At 35.4% G+C, this 16576-nt stretch overlaps 1 protein-coding gene and 1 long non-coding RNA gene across 4 annotated transcripts in view; one reads left to right on the forward strand and one right to left on the reverse strand.

Annotated features, from left to right (window-relative positions):
* Positions 1 to 16576, forward strand: part of LOC143372222 (uncharacterized) — a 310267-nt gene that overhangs the window by 132998 nt on the left and 160693 nt on the right. The window contains exon 1 of one of the 3 annotated variants that reach the window (XM_076818263.1): positions 12239 to 12331. The exons of the other annotated variants lie outside the window; for them this stretch is intronic. The gene's annotated coding sequence lies outside the window, so the exon portion shown is untranslated. Of the gene's footprint in view, positions 1 to 12238; positions 12332 to 16576 lie in introns of those variants that run through there. 3 annotated transcript variants of the gene reach the window in all.
* LOC143372284 (uncharacterized) overlaps positions 1 to 16576 on the reverse strand; it is a 139507-nt gene that overhangs the window by 15902 nt on the left and 107029 nt on the right. The window lies entirely within an intron of this gene.

A 16576-nucleotide genomic window follows, 5' to 3' on the forward strand; every position in this document is an offset into this window, starting at 1 on the left:
TAGCTCCGCAGTGGGGTAAATTGATACATTTTACCTTCGCCCAAATAACATTTTTTCATTCATTTTGTATGTATTTTCTCAACTTTTCATTTACAATATATTAAAGAGGAAGGACCAAAGTATATTTTAGCATATTTGTCATCAAGTAATTAATTAAAAACAAAAATGAAAGCATTGAAAACTGAAAAACGTATAAACTAGTCCCAGTCTCCCCTACTTGGTTAACTTGTCTAAACAGATTGCTTAAAAGGCAGAAATGATTTCTGCTGTACATTTTGTCAGTAGCTACCTAACACTTCCAACTCGCGTCTTTTATAAACCACAAGCTCGCGCAATGCAGGAGCATTCTATTTTTCTTCTGTATTTACAAAATAGTAGTACACGATTTGAATGAATAAGAGGAAAAACGCAGAAATATTGTACTAGAAGTTGTTGTTAAAGCGAAATTAATTAAAAATATACAAGGTATCGTGTAAATCGCGATACAACGAAGCAGAAGGTGAATCCTCGTGACAAAAAAACAAGGAGAAAATGTATAGCAATTTTGTATGGTTGGTTGAGTAGTTTCCGTGAAAAGTGTCTTTATAAATGAAACTAAATAAGATATTGTGGATTTACTGAAAGAAGTTAAACAGTCCATAGCGTAAGCTGAAGTCCACTTTTTGAATTTTTAAAACTGCTTTTCTCTAAAACGCTGAAAGTGGATATACTTTATAAAATAGCAACACTGTGAAACAGTCAGAGACAGTTCCTAATAATATTAAAAGTTCCACAAATCATTTCTTATAAAAGCTGTGAACAGTGGCAACGCACCAGTCCATACCGTGGGGAATAACAAGTGCTTGTGCTTTTTCAATCTGGCCTCCTTCTGATTTTGTTTGAATTCTCAAAGTTAAAGTTGGCCTTGAAGGGAAAGCAGCATAACGGCGTAAAAGTAATCCAAACGGCTGTGGCGAGGGAGCTCAGCCGTGTCAAAAACTGATTGTAAAAACAGGTTCCAATAGCTTTTCAAACGGGCTCAAAAGTCTGTAGGTTCATTGCATCAGCCCGGGAAGTTTTTAAACAGACGGTATATGTTGAAGGGAACTGTACGAATTTGCCACGGAGATCATATAATGACGTCAAATGTTTGGAGGATTTATGAGAACTGATAACTTGCTGTGATCCACGAAGAAGGGGATTTCTTGTTACAATTAGTTACTCTACTGGTGGTAGAGAGAACCTTCTCAAGGAAGAAGGGGGAACAGAGAATTTGCAGGGTGTAAAAAAATTGTCATGATTCACACAGATGATACTACACCTCTGTATCAGTGGAGATTTGTTAAAAAAATGTGGTGCAAAATTGTTCTTGAAGAGCTTTCCAACATTTATTTCATTTCACTGTGTTCTGCTCACTGGAAGGATAAAAAGTGTCAAATGGACCATTTTAGTCGTTCAGTGTTTGAAACATTATTAGGAGCACAGTTCATTTGACCCTTTGGCAATTATGCATAAAAGGGGGCAGCAACTCCAATTTTGTTGAATTTCAGATACGTTGTAGAGGGAATCCTGAGTAATATGCACATTGTCTAAAGCGTGGGAAGATCGTCCGACTGTCAGGGAAATGGAGCTGTGAATAATGACCCTCGTGGCTCTTGTTCACGGGTTTTTATTGCGATTTAGATCCGCCCAATCGGGTCGGCCAGTAGGTCACTGATTTCCTCAGGATTGCCGAATGGCTGGGTCGCTAACAAAGCGCGCGAAGTTGGGCGTTTTTGGGAACGAGAGGGATTGCAGACGCGCTGGTCGATGCAGAGGCTATTTCGCGATGTTGGGTGATTCAGCTGATTCGATTTGCCTGATGGAGCAAGCGAACGAGGAATGCCGGGGAATAGAAGGCGTATGTTGCGAACATGCAACTTATACGATCGGAGTACGCATTCAAATAGTTGCCAACATAGATTTATGTGAGGACTTATGAACGAAAGAAAGTGGAAAGAAAAGCTCTTGGCTGCTTGGACCTGGCATAATAACAGTGGGAGTCGACGAATATCCTGAAAGCTCTCCCAAAAAGGACACTTTGCAAGATAAATGTGAGCAACGTGATCACCAAAAAAATTAAAGGAACCATATATTTTCCTTCTAGAAATTGGGAAACCTTGATATATGAAGTGGAAATCGTGGTGTAGTGTTCAGTGTACAAGCAGTGATTTATGAATTGTTTTATTTATAAATATATATTTGTATATGAAATTATTATATCTCATAAGGTTAAGCAGCTCTAATTAATATACTTTGAATCTTTAACGAATAATAATGTTTTCATTCAAAGTAGGCATAACGTTCCATTTAGGAGAACATTTAAAGAAACTTTTAAAAATGAATGAATGTGTGTATACGTGAATTAAATGAAAAATGTAGAATTAATTTGCAGAAACTGCCGAAACAAATTTTATTATCGTAATATTTGTTTCAATATTTGTGTATCGAATCATGAAAATTTTAATGAAATGAAAATATCATTCAGTAATGTTAACATTATTGTATGTACAGGGTGGGTTAGGTATTGGGTGGGCCACATAGTGTTATAAGTTATTTTCTCGAGGACTATTATAGAGACAGAGACAATTTTCTTTGAGGGCCCACCCCTATTTTCTTTTACAAAATAGCATACACATTTTTATAAATTCAGATAGTTGTTTTCGAAGCAAATAATGTTTATTTCAATAATTTTTCCATATTTTGCATAGCTGAGGAAGCCTGTATTGCACACCTATCACCCTAGGTGGCGCGACAGTCGTGTCTTTTATATCACCCAAAACGTCCCATTTTATTCTTGAAACATTAGAAGAAATTTTTCTTGTAGCTCTGAAAGCTTTTGAGAAAATAACTGGTAACACTTTATGTGGTCTACTCTGTATGAAAGGGAAAACAAGAAGTAAAACAGAGACATGATGGAACGTAGTTCAAGGCAAAGCAGACGAACGATCTGAATAAAATGATCTACTGTAGTTACAGTACGATACGGTACTTAAAACTTTGAGAAAACTTTATAATATGGTAAGCAAAACTTTCTGAAATTTTAATGATACAGTAATTAAAACTTTAGGACATTTTAACGATATGATAATCAACATAGTGGGAAGATGTGTAAACAAAATTTACACTGTATATTTTGTAAAATGTTGCTTTGTATTCACTTGAAGAATAAATATTGTGTTGTACATCCGTTTAATAATATTTATATTCTTTTAAACAATATTTCATAAGTTTTTGCGTATCTATGCACTGATAATTACAATTACATTTGCTGCATTTTGTTTTAGGTGGTAGATTTCTACATCAAACATTTAAAACAGTAAACGTTATTTTATGAAAAATTACATATGGATATATATTCAAATAATATAATACAATACCCTGCAATCACTTTATTTTAAAATACAGTAGAGCCTCCAGTATTCAGATTAATAGGGAGATATGATTTTTCGGATAGTGGAATACTCAGTTTCCTCATGACGATTATTTTATATTTCAGAAATTATAACAGAAGTAACAATATCAAAAATGAAAAATAATATTCACAAATCATAGATCTTCCACCATTGTATATTGTTGCTAATTTTGCGGGACTTGCACCAAAAATTTCTAGCTTCTGAAGTGTTTACTGTTTCGTTACAATAGTTAATAAATACTACACGTTTACTCTTTAGCGCAATTACATATGTTAAAGGCGTTAACGTCAATTTCGTCTAGAAGTACTGTGAATAGTACTCCTTTTGATCGTTGTAGAAGAATTAATTATATTCGTATATAATATCGTACGTTTTCCATATTAAAAGACATAGGTACATGCAACATACCTTATATATATTAGGGGAGACCGGGGCAAAGTGAACCTCGGGGTAAAATGAGCTTTCTTAATTTATTCTTTAACAATAGAATATATTTACAAATTTTGGTGACGCAATAAATGTGTGTAATACCACAATGATAATTATGCACATTCAGGTATCGAAAAATTAAAAAATTAAAAATGAAGTTTTTAGAGACTTCTAAATTGGTTTTCTTCTCAATTTTGCTTTTTGGATAAATGAGTCTTAAATGTGTTATTTTAACTCCAAATTTTTTCTGCTTGTTTATAACTAGCTTATAAACATACATGTACACGCGTTTGAGAAAACATTAATCCCAACATTATTAAATAATTAATTTTCCACTGAGTACACATTCGGGGCCAAGTGACCGGGGTAAACTGAGCTGCAAAAAAAGATGCGCGAGTGATGTGCGCAATAAACCTTGTCAGCTAGCTGGAAAACCACGCGCGTGATGGAACACAATCTAACCTCAAAAAAATGAAAAATCTCCCATAATTTTTGACAACCACGGTTTAAAAAAAAAACAGAAATTGACGTGCTACACACGTCATCCTAGCGCAAGGGGTTAATAATTACCTATATCCTTAATTAAAACTCGTATTTTATTTCAGCTCACTTTACCCCAGATAGTAGCTCACTTTACTCCATATATCTAAGAAACTCATATCAACCCTTCTCAAATCAACTCTCATAATTATAAAAATTTGAAATAAGTCACTTATAGGAAAATTTAAAAAAAAAATTTAAAAAATACATGGAAACAAAAAAATAGATTCAACGTAAAGTGGTCGTTTTGGCATTTTCTTTTCAAGTTGAATTTTAATATACTTTAAGTTTATTTTAAGTATTGCTATTCGTCATTTATCAATAGTAATGTTTAAATTATATTACAAATCTATTTCCACACGTTTTTATTGAAAGGGAAAAATTTAATTCCCCTTCAAACTTTTTTCGCGTCACTTTGCCCCGGTCTCCCCTATATAGAATAGAATGTATGTCTGTATATTGCGTATTAACTGCTAAACCCCTTAAACCGATCTGGACCAAATTGTACTCTGTAGAACCCTGCGGAAAATATAGGCTACCATGAAATCTGGGCATCCCACCCCTTCCACCTTATTTCATCCCCGTGACCCTTTGTGATAATCAACGTTTTACCTGGATAACGCCGGGTACTTTAAGTTTAATTACAAAGGGAAATATAATATTCCAATAATAGAACGTTTGGATAATAGGTGCTCGCATAATAGAGGTTCTACTGTAATTTCTAAACTGAGCGAGTAGAAATAGCAGCAGCCGTTGTCAAGAAAGTTTTTTTATCATTAGTAGGGCTGTCATTTGTAAAATTGCTAATCTAGGACAAAGAGCATTAAAACCCCGGACATTTGCACTTGAAACCCGGACAGTTTTAACTATTTCTTATATTAGGTACAATATTCGAAGACAAAAAAATCTGTAAATTATAGACTGTAAGCGCAATCAAGAAATAAAGATAAAATATCTATGACTTTTTGGGCGAGCAGCATCAAAAAACCCGGATCACTACAGAAAATCCCCCCGGGCGTGCCCGGAGGCCCTAAAAAAGAGGACAAATCCGGGAAAACCCGGACGGATGGCAGCCCTAATAATCAAATATAAAATCATTTGCTTCGACATAACATTCAGATCAATGGTTGCAAGAATTTATGAAACCGTTGAGAAAAAATAATATTTAACACTATCGTTACATTTTTGGGAGTCTACAGAAACAAAATTAGTCTAGTAAGAAAAAGGGGTTAATTCCTGTAAGTCCGTCTTTCGCTGTAAGCTATTTGACAATGAGACATAAATGCAAAAGCCGGCTCCCTGCCACTGTATTCAATTTCTACTTTCACCTATAGTCTCACTTATTAATTTTGTTTCTTTCACCTGTAAACTATAATTTTTTAATCCTTTCTGCTGTACGTTTCCTGATTTCGACATACATAGCATTGTGTTAGAACAGACTGGTGGATATTTTAAAGCCTAGATGATACAAAAACTGATTAACGCAAGAGAAGAATATGATAGTACATATATGTCGTAGCTAAAATTTTTTAAATTAAGACGGGTACGAAACCAGTCGACATTGTTTTCAAACCACATTACAGTGATTTGGGGTGCGAGTGGTAAGCCGGTCATAAAAGCGGATCGCGCGGCTTGCTTACCTGAGCTGGAAAATTCCGTACAGCTCTTTGCGACGTTAATTTGAAAGGGACCATCCTAAAATTTTCGGAGCTCGGACATCACTGCTGTCAAGCGGTCGCTGGCAGCTCTCCGCTGGGCCGCTCAGGCGCTGTTGCCATTTTACAAGTTCCTGCGAGCGCGGGTTGCAAAATAAAACGCTGACCCTGTGTTTTTAACGAATTCAGCTTGAAATGATATTAATCAATTTTTCATGTGATTTCCTTCATTATGGTCCGAATTACGTCGTTCTTGGTGTTAGTTTCATCGGCGAAACATAAGGAATCGATTGACGTCATTTTCGCAAAGATCTGTTGAGAAATGCGTAACTCTTGGACATTTCTGACTTTTTAATGGTATTCCAACGGTTTCGAGGGTCGAAACCCATAAAATTCGGTGGAGCACTGCGGGGGGTTGTCATCGCCACGGGGTACCAGGCGGCAGCTTTTTGACAGGCGTAGCTAGAGAATTACCCTATATTGGTAAACAGGATGACTCGGAGGGTTGAGCTGTAGGTATGTTTATTTAGCTAATCACACCATCTGTATGATTGCGAAGTGGGCTAAGCTAAGCACAGAAGTTCGTGAAGAAAGACACAATGGCTTTCAACAGTTTCGACCCCTTTGCATGCGTCATTTGTGCGCTCTCAGCCAGCTCAGCGTATACGCATTCAGGTCTGGCGCGGCTTTACAGCATCCATTAGCTAATGTGCATACATTCCGTTAAGGACTATTTGTTGTTTTTTTTTTACTAATTGTAAGTGATACTGTAATTACAGTTATTACCATTTTTCATGGAATAGTTGTCAAGCTGGGATTCAAACGTAATCGGCTGTTAGAATAATTGATAAGGGCGAAAACAATGACAAGTAATAATTGCATCAACAGTAAAACCTTTATTTTTTACGTGAGGATTATCTGTTACCATTGTTGCGGTATAGGCAGCAACGTTTCGAATCGTTAAAATATCGGGTTCCAGAAATAAGAATTTCCAAGGGCTTCTTGAAGTTTGCTTTATTCATTTACTTTACGGTTGTCGAAGGTAGAGTGCCTGGGTTCTTAGGAATAATTGCAAAGGAAAACTCGGAGTGAAAGGGAGGTGTAGCAATGATTGCGTGGCGGGAGGGAAAAGAGTCTTATGGCCGTGGTTTTCCGACTACCGTAGCGCTAATGGTGACGTAGCTGCTATATAACAACTATGTATTATAATGGTGAGGATAATAACAACAATAATAAAAATAATAATAATGATAGCAATAGTAATAATAATAGTAATAGTGATAATGACAATAATAATAATAATAATAATAATAATAATAATAATAATAGTGATAGTAATAGTAACAATCATAGTAATAGTGATAATGATAACACCAGTTATAATGATAATCGAGTCTTATACAGCAATAATGCTACTGTTATCAGTAATGCGCAAGTTTACATACATATACAATGTATGAGAAGGTGCAGTGGATTCGTAAACCAAATATTGTAAATAAAAGAATACTTCTTAAAGAAGCGAATAAGGAACGGCTTAACGTATTTTAAAAAGAAATTGCTATCAGAAAGGTACAAACTACAGAGTGACTGAGTAATGATTATTTCGGAGAGAAATAGTCTTTAATAACCCCGAAAATTCCTGCAGAATTTAACAAGAACAGGCCCAATCTTTGTGTACCATATCCATAAACATTGTAAAAAGGTTATTAATGATTAATCATTTAAATAACCGTGTAAATGACAAGAAAGAAAGTTAGCCGTTTCAAAAATCGGAAGAAACCGACAGAATAAGCTAAATCGTATTAAAAATGAAATATTAAATGATTAGGGAAGTGTCGCTTCGACTGACAAGCCTAATGTTAGGTCTATAGAGTAATTTATAATCGCAGAGAGTGCTATGATGTCTTTACACCGTTGAAGAGGTCTCGACAAGACGAATGATACATTTTTAACGTAAAATCAGATGGTCTTACCTAGCAAGTACCTATAACGTTCTTGAACTCCGTGATTTCGAACTTATTGATTGGAAGGACCTCTGGTAAACGCTTGAAGAATCCCTGAGTGGTATAGAAAAGTATTTGAATCAAAATATTCAATTCTTGTTTGTTAATTCACTACAAAAAAAATTATATAGCAGTGAATTGGTCCTATACTGTTAATCATGGTGGCAGTTAAAAGTAATTAAATTCGCTATAAATTACGAAATTACTATTGGAGATAATAAACACCTCCGGATGATGTAAAGGACCATGTGAAAAATCATCCAATTTTTTCCAACTATAATGTACAGTAGAGGACAAAAGAAAGTTTAAACTATGAACGGTAACAAAAAGAAGATAATTCCATTAGAAAGAGTTATATCTTAAAATGCATACCGCGTAGATCGAGGGGTTGCCAAAACAGGCCAGTGATACCAACATAATATGAAAAGCCTGTCATTTAAGAAAGAACCTGCCGACCGACGAGTTTAGACCGGTTCTGCGCAGGTTGACGCTCACTGGTGCCGGGAGAAGCCACTATTGGCTGTACCCCCACCAATGCTTTTTCGGAGCCAATGAGCTCATTCTACCTGCGCGAAACGGGTTCCTTCTTAAATGACAGGGAGTATAGTGTTAAGTTAGTCATGCAGACATGTAAAAATATGTGTTTTAAACTTTATTTTGCACCATCATTGTATGTTTGAACGTACATCGAATGTGCAATAGAAAATGTATTTTTTTTCAACACCTGCATGAAAAATGGGGGTTTTTTATGCCTGCTGAGCGGGAGCAAAACGACCAATTTCAGACGTATTCGCGTTTTCTACTTTTCTCCCAAGGGAAAAGGACTTCACGCGCATGCGTATCCGCAATATTTTACTTTGCTCCCAAGGAAACTGGAGTTGGGCGTTACCCTGTGGTATGAAGATGCATTTGTTCGACTAATCGTTATCGATCATGTGTATTTTTTTTTTCGAATCGCTCAGCAGGCTATTAAAAACACACCTTTCATGCAGGTGTTGAAAAAAAGTATTGTGCGTGACAAGGGAGAGACGCGATTTTGCCTCGCGTGAAATGCTGCCCGAGCGCAGCAAAGCTTCACGCTCGTCGAAATCGCTTTCTTCTCTCCCTTGTCACGCAATGTACTATTACGACCATGTTAGAAATGCCAGGTACAGGTACTTTAAAAGGTAGAAGTTCACTTAAATGCGTTCTATATGTTGTTAGTTGTTAATAAGAACGATTAACCTCCTTTCCAGGGATTATAAGAGAAACATTACCCAAATATCTCTGTGAACATTAAATCCATTGGGAAAAAGTTTTCCAAGTCTCTTGCTAAATGCTTGCGCCATTTGATTGCGGAAATGGATGAAGTGGAACTTACCGCAATGCGGATAATCTGTTACTCTTTTCGTTCAGTCCATGTACATATGTATGTACATTAAGGTAGTCCCTGAATATTCTACTAAATTCAAGAATTCTTTTAAATTTCGTCCAATACTAATTTGGAATACAAGAAACCCTTGTACAAAGTTTAAAATCGATTTACCACAAAGTTATCGAGAAATTGTTAATTAAAGTTGATGCATTTTACCACAGTGGCAAATGGCAGAGTCGAAAAAGGGGGTTATAGTTTCAGGTTTTCTTCTGAAACAGGAAAACTATATTCAAGAAGTGTACCTAAATTGGCACAAAAGTACATCGAAATGTCACGAAATGAATTTATTAATTTCTGCGAAACTGACCACTTGGTTTCTTCGCAAATGCCCATAAAATATAGGTTTACGTGCAAATATTTTAGAAATTACGTAGAGCAGTCAACGTGGCAACGTCGCACAATCGATATATTTAGACATTTAAATAGCGAACGACGATTCAAATTCATGTGAACATTATTTCTGACATTTTTTGGTTATAAAAGACGCTATGAATGTATGCGACGTTGTCAGATCTGCTGCTCCAATTCACTGCGCTAACCAATTTAATATTCTATTTTCGTATTACAACTATTTATATTAACGTTGAACTTTTTAAAATATATATACATGATGTTAAAAATTATTATTATTATTTCTATAGTATCATACTACTTTATTTATTTATTACCCAACTCTAATTTGACTAACATAGTTTATTAGGAACTACCTTAAGCACCAGTGGGTAATTGAGTTTATATGACTTAAGAGTTTTCGTTGCGTGACGAGCACCTTTTTTAAAGTGAAGTATTTTCCGAAGCACAATTGTAACCATGTATAATTTTCATTCAAAATTCACAGTAGGTATAGTATATTTTACAAAAGATAATAAGAGTAAAGAGAATAAGATCTTACAAAAATTGCATTCAAAATCATTGTCTTGTCAATTCGTTTCGTCAGCAAACCAATACATAGCAATCGATAAATATTGGAGGCAGATTCTTAAGATAGAACTTAAAAAATGCAAAAAAAATTTAAATGAAACTTGTTTCACTTATACATTTCCCAATTTCAGCTCCAATTAGTTTTAAGTTTTTACCTTTCATTCTTTTTACTGTATGTTCAATACCATGTTACTATTAGGAAGTAAATTAAAGTTTCAAACGATAATTACAATACATAATAAATTCAATGAGATTTGTCAAACTTGGCTTAATTGAAGTGTCCTGAAGTCCATATTGTGAGTGATAATTTGTATTAATTAATTTCAGTTAAAAGGTTTGGAACAACAGAGTTTATATTCAAAGAGGTAAACATAACCTTTAAAGTTCAAATATACTCTTCGATAAATAGTATCCAACATTATCAGTACTTGAGTTAAGGTTCATTCCTTCTACCCAATTTTACGCATGACTCATTTCTTTCGATGTTTGTTGACGTTAGCCGTCTGGAACTGAAAGGCTATTTTCGTAAATCAAGCTTTCTGAATGGTCAGTGCAATATCGTGATCGCCAAAATGTAGGATTCCGTGGTCATGAATTATAGTTTACTTGTCCCTTGCCACCAAAGCTACAAATTGAAATCCATTTGTTTCTTCAATCTGTCATTGTCAGTGAAATACACGGGTGAAGTGCAGTCTAAAATTGCTGGATTCCAACCTGCAGCGATTTGATCTGCGCGTTACTTTCACGGTAACACAGTCATTTTTCTTCGATCGTTTATTAAAAGCTTCGCGCATCATAAAAGACAATTCCTACTTTAGTTTCTCCAAACTAAAATACTAATTTAAATTGAGAACATTGTAGCACGGGGATGCAGCTCCATTTTTTACAGTTTTTGAGTTATAACGTGTAATATATGTAAAAAAAATTCTACATCGTTTGATGCAAATCCGATGACAAATGAACGATTTATTGTAAATTTTGAATCTGCACCCATTACTGTTAAGCGCAATACAAATGCTCCAGATTTGAAAAATTTGTCAAAAATATAAATAAAAACTTATCAACTCGATAAACTGCTACTTATTGTGTGAAAATATTTATTTTTCAATTAGTGTTCTCTTTTTAATTTTAAGTCAAAGCAATAATTTTATAAACAGTTTTTTCTAATTTACTTGAAGTTGGTAAAGATGGAGCCCTGTTGCTGCAAAGTCCTCAATAATTGCTGTTGAAACGAAAATAATTACATATTGCATTTTGTGTAATTTGTATAACAAACTATGACGATTTTACAAAATACTCTTCTTTAAACTAACAACCTTTGATACAATTGCTAATTGTTCAAGGTAACATCATCAACACCACCGTAAATAACGTAACGGTGCAACAGTTTGTTCGCTCACTGTCAGGTCACATTAACTGCACAGACATATCTTTTTACCTACTTGTACTTTTGCCAGGACAGTGGCAAAGGGTCATAGATAGCCAAGGAAAATATTGATTAAAACATGTAATACATTTTTACATAGACTTTGGTTCAGTAAAACGAACGAACTTTTGCAACGACCTAATACCTCTTTACGGGTTAAGAATTATTATGCTTCCGTGATCAAGAGTTCGTGTAAGCCGACAAATTAGTTCACGGAGACAGAATGAAAAATGGCCTTAATAAAGTAGTTAAAGAATTTCGGGAAGGAAGTCTGTGGGTGTAGCGGCAGGCACGCAAAGTGCCGGCTACTTATGGTGGTGTTGCTTGAACTTTGGAACTACGACTTCTGGAGGCTGCGCATAAACGCCAGCCTATGTATGTATGCCGCAATCTTCGTTTGTTGCACGAAGGTTTGCGGCTGACTGGCTGTCAATACCGTAGTTCTGACTAGTGTTTTCGTTAGCGCAGTGTAGTGTCGTGTCGGTGCGTGTGGCACGTCATCCAGAAAGGTCAGCACTCACCTACGTCCCCCTATATTAACAATTCCTATTGTGTTCACGCACAAATTGCCATTGATAGAACGAGAATCGACTGATTGTTATCACTCACGCTAATAGCACTGTCCAACAGCCATTTTGGTCTGTAAGATTCAATAGCCGTGTCTTATAGATTTTTGTGCGCTGAAAACGAATCCGCAAACCGTTTGTCGCCATCACCCTCAGTTTTTGAGAAATTTGATTTTGAAAAAAAATGCAAATTTTCAACTTTGAACATTTTTTGCGTCGAAACAGTAATAGTTACTCGGTTGCTTTTTGTGTCAAATTATTCTATAAACCCTCCCGAATACAGCGATATAAGTTATTGGTGCATTATGAACATTTAAATATGTTTAAACAACGATCAAATGGAAAAGAACACCCCAAATGCACCCACTTTTGCAGATATGTAATGGACACAAGGATAATTTAAACTATCGTTTTTACGAATAATAATTATAAAGATATTTATTCAATTAAAGTAAGAGTATTGGAGATTCAACTGTTTTAACTTGACTCCGTGACTGACACTGGTGGCTTTTGGAATAGTAATGCTGTAGGATAAGGGACTGTGATGGGTTTTAAAGGTTTCTGAATGTAAGAGAGGGGATGACGGGATAGGGCAGAATTGCAGGATTTTGGATAGGTGACGCATTGGCTAAGATAACGATGGGTAGCAGGGATTTCGCAGTATTTACATTTACACAGCATTTGGGTAATTAGTGTGAATCATATTTACAGAGAAAGTCGGAGAAAAACGATAAGGAAGGGTCAGTACATTACAGATATCTTGCTGTATATTTTAAAAACTAAGGGTCTAAGAGAAAATTTAACTGCTCCACGCGATGCAGCAGAAATTTTTCTTTCGGAAACCACCAATAGAAGTGGTAAGGCACATTTTGTTTTCAATACAGAAGCGAAATAGTTTGGCAAAACGTGCGCCGTCGACAGTGGTAGTCACGCGCGTTAAGCGATTGTGTGACGCTGAGCGGCAGTGTATCGCGCGCCGCCGTTGACTACCACTGTCGACGGCGCACGTTTTGCCAAACTATTTCGCTTCTGTATTGAAAACAAAACGTGATTTACCACTTCTGTTTGTGGTTTCCGAAAGAAAATTTTCTGCTGCATCGCGTGGGATAGTCAGATTTCCTCCTAGACCCTTAGTTTTGGAAATAAATTGAAAGATATCTTCAAAAATGGGTGCATTTCGGGTGTCCTTTTCCCTTTGATCGTTGTTTAAACATATTTAAATGCTTATAATTCAATAATAACTTATATTGTTGTATTCACGAGGGTTCATAGAATCATTTGACAGACCATTATTGTTTGAACACATAAAATGTTCAAAGGTGAAAATTTGCAATTTTTTTTCAAAATCCAATTTCTCGAAAACTGAGGGTGATTTTTCAGCGCACAAAAATCTATAGGAAACGGCTATTGAATGTTACAGAACAGAAAAAAGTTTAATTTTGTTGGACAGTGCAGTCGATCTTTTTGGAAGTGACAGCTGTACTGTGCGGTATCGCTGACGTTTTAAGCTTATTGCCTTCGCTATGACTAATCGCTCATACACGAAAAATATTGGCAAACATACCTTTCCCTTGTTAGGCACTCTGTTGATTGTTTTATTGGCTGTTGCGGTAAGGGAATGTAGTGGGCACTATTTAGGAAGGAACAAGCTACCGTTTCGTTTAAGGGGGAACACCACTGTGACGGCCGGATAAGTAAGTCATTTTTAAGAATTTTTTCAGGAATAATTTACAGTTTTCATAAAAAATTGTTATTACCTATCTTTAGTACGCTGTCTTAAGATACAATACAAAAAAAATAAATACAAAAACATCCATTAATTTTAATATATTAATTAATCTTTTAGACCCCCCGACGCGAGGTGGTCGAAGGCGTAACTATGGAACAGCAGGTCCGAAATTAAATTTCTTTTTTTTTTTATAAACAATATGAGTGTAGTTTCCGTTGTACGTACGGATTCTTTGATTGAAAACAAATGTTTTGAAATACGCTCGAAAAACTGTCCATCTTATTCGAGGATTTTTGAAACTTTTCTTGTAAAGCGCACCATTTTTACAAAAATAATTTGTTTAAGAAATCGGTACGTACAACGGAAACTACACTCATATAGTTTATAAAAAAAAAAAGAAATTTGATTTCGGACCTGCTGTTTCATAGTTATACCTCCGACCAGCTCGCGGGGAGGGGGTCTAGAAGATTAATTAATATATTAAAATTTATGGATGTTTTCCTATTTATTTTTTCTGTATAGTCTCTTAAGACAGCGTACTAAAGGTAGGTAATCAAAATTTTCTATGAAAACTGTATATTATTCCTGAAAAAAATTCTTAAGAATGGCTTACTTTTCCGGCCGTCACAGTGGTGTTCCCCCTTAAGTGAGACACCCACTGCCCTAGTTCGAAAAGTACGGTCAACAATACAATTTATATTTAAGTTCGGTAATCCTTGCTGTATTGTTTGATTTGTTTGTCTTTTATAAATTATTTGTTTAAGGACGCATAAACTTCATAGATTATTAGCGATCACATTTGGATTACGTACATGAGGTGAATTGTGTAAATTGGATATTTAACTCTATTTGTCTCGCTTAACATTCATATTTTTATTATATTAGCATTCTAATAGATTTACAATCACATTTAATTTTGTAAATTCGTATAAGTTATAAAACAAGTTGTTTCGATTTCCATTCGTTCGTCGCTCAACGCTATTTGAGGATTTCCTAAAATAATGAAATTGTATCAGCTTGGTTGTAAAGAAGAACTGTCGAAAAAAACATCTTAGGTTGGCTTTTAATTTTAAAGGGATATTCTAGTCTAGAATGCCATTTATTAAGTCATTTTGGGGAATATTTTTCCAAAGGAACCGTAAGACCTTTTGCATAAGTTCTATGCAAAAACAGTCACTGATATTTAAAGTATATAAATTATTTTTTTAAAGTAAAAATAATCCAAATTACATGAATGGTATTTGGTTATATGGAGTCCCTTTAAAACAAAGTGTCTTACTGGCGTACACGATTCCGACCATTTTGTTAACGTGAAAATGGAATAAAATAAAAATCTTAATAATAATTTTTAATAAAAAGCATGGCGGCATGCGGCACTTTGAATCTGTAGTATTGGCTTTTTCAATATTTTTTTTGTCTTCAGCATGCTAAAAAAAGTAAAAAACAACAGATTTTAAAAATTTTGGTTCACGCGATAACAGCACATGTGCTGAAGATTCTCTCCAAATTTTAAGTCAATCGGTCCACTGCAGCTTTAAATATTGTGTACGCCATTTCAAGAAATGAGGTTTCCAGAAAAACACGTTTAAAGTTTTTCTGGCCGTACGTCACGACTGCGAGTTGTGTTCTTCAAACATCTACATATAACTAACATAAGATAATATTACCAATTCAAACAAATCCTTTTGCAGACATGTTTTCAGACACATACATTATTTAAATAAAGTACCCGGAATTTGTAAATAAAACACAAACTACTTATTTATTCATCAAAATTTATTATACCGCCTTTAAAATAAATCCCATCTGAGGCAATACACATACGCCAACGCTTCTCGCAGTTTTCAAAAACATTTTTCAAACGCTGAAGAAGGTATAGCCTTCAGCTCCTGCGAAATCTCTTTTATGGCTTTAATCAACTCAAAACGCCTTCCCCCAAGTGGTAATTTCAGTTTAGGAAATATAAAAATGTCACACGCGGCTATATCTGTTGAATACGACGCGTTCCATGAAGGTAGAGTCACTAGAAGCTCGCGAAATCATCTCTTCAGCAACCACTTTTCGATGCACTTTTTGCAAAAAATTCAGCTCATTCGGCACAAGTCGTGCAGCGATGCGTTTCATGCTCAAAACTTCAGTCAAATTATATGCACGGACATGTGAGTCATTTCCACTTCATGGGCCACCTCTCTAACCCTCAGGCGACGATTTTCGATGAACATTTTCTTGATTTTTTCGATGTTTTCGTCAGTCGAAGCCGTTGACGATCGGTCGGAACGTGGCAAATCCTGAACATCTTCTCGGCCCATGTTGAATGCCTTGTAACATTCGCACGCTTGCGTTTTTGAGAGGCTCGACTCACCATAGGCTTGTTGTATCATTGCGGCTTAAGAAATTTCGTTAGAAACGCAAAATTTTAGACAAATTCTTTGCTCAACAGCTCCTCCATTGTAAAAATC

Source organism: Andrena cerasifolii, chromosome 8, assembly GCF_050908995.1.
Source record: "Andrena cerasifolii isolate SP2316 chromosome 8, iyAndCera1_principal, whole genome shotgun sequence".
In the NCBI taxonomy this organism is placed as follows: Eukaryota; Metazoa; Arthropoda; class Insecta; order Hymenoptera; family Andrenidae; genus Andrena; species Andrena cerasifolii.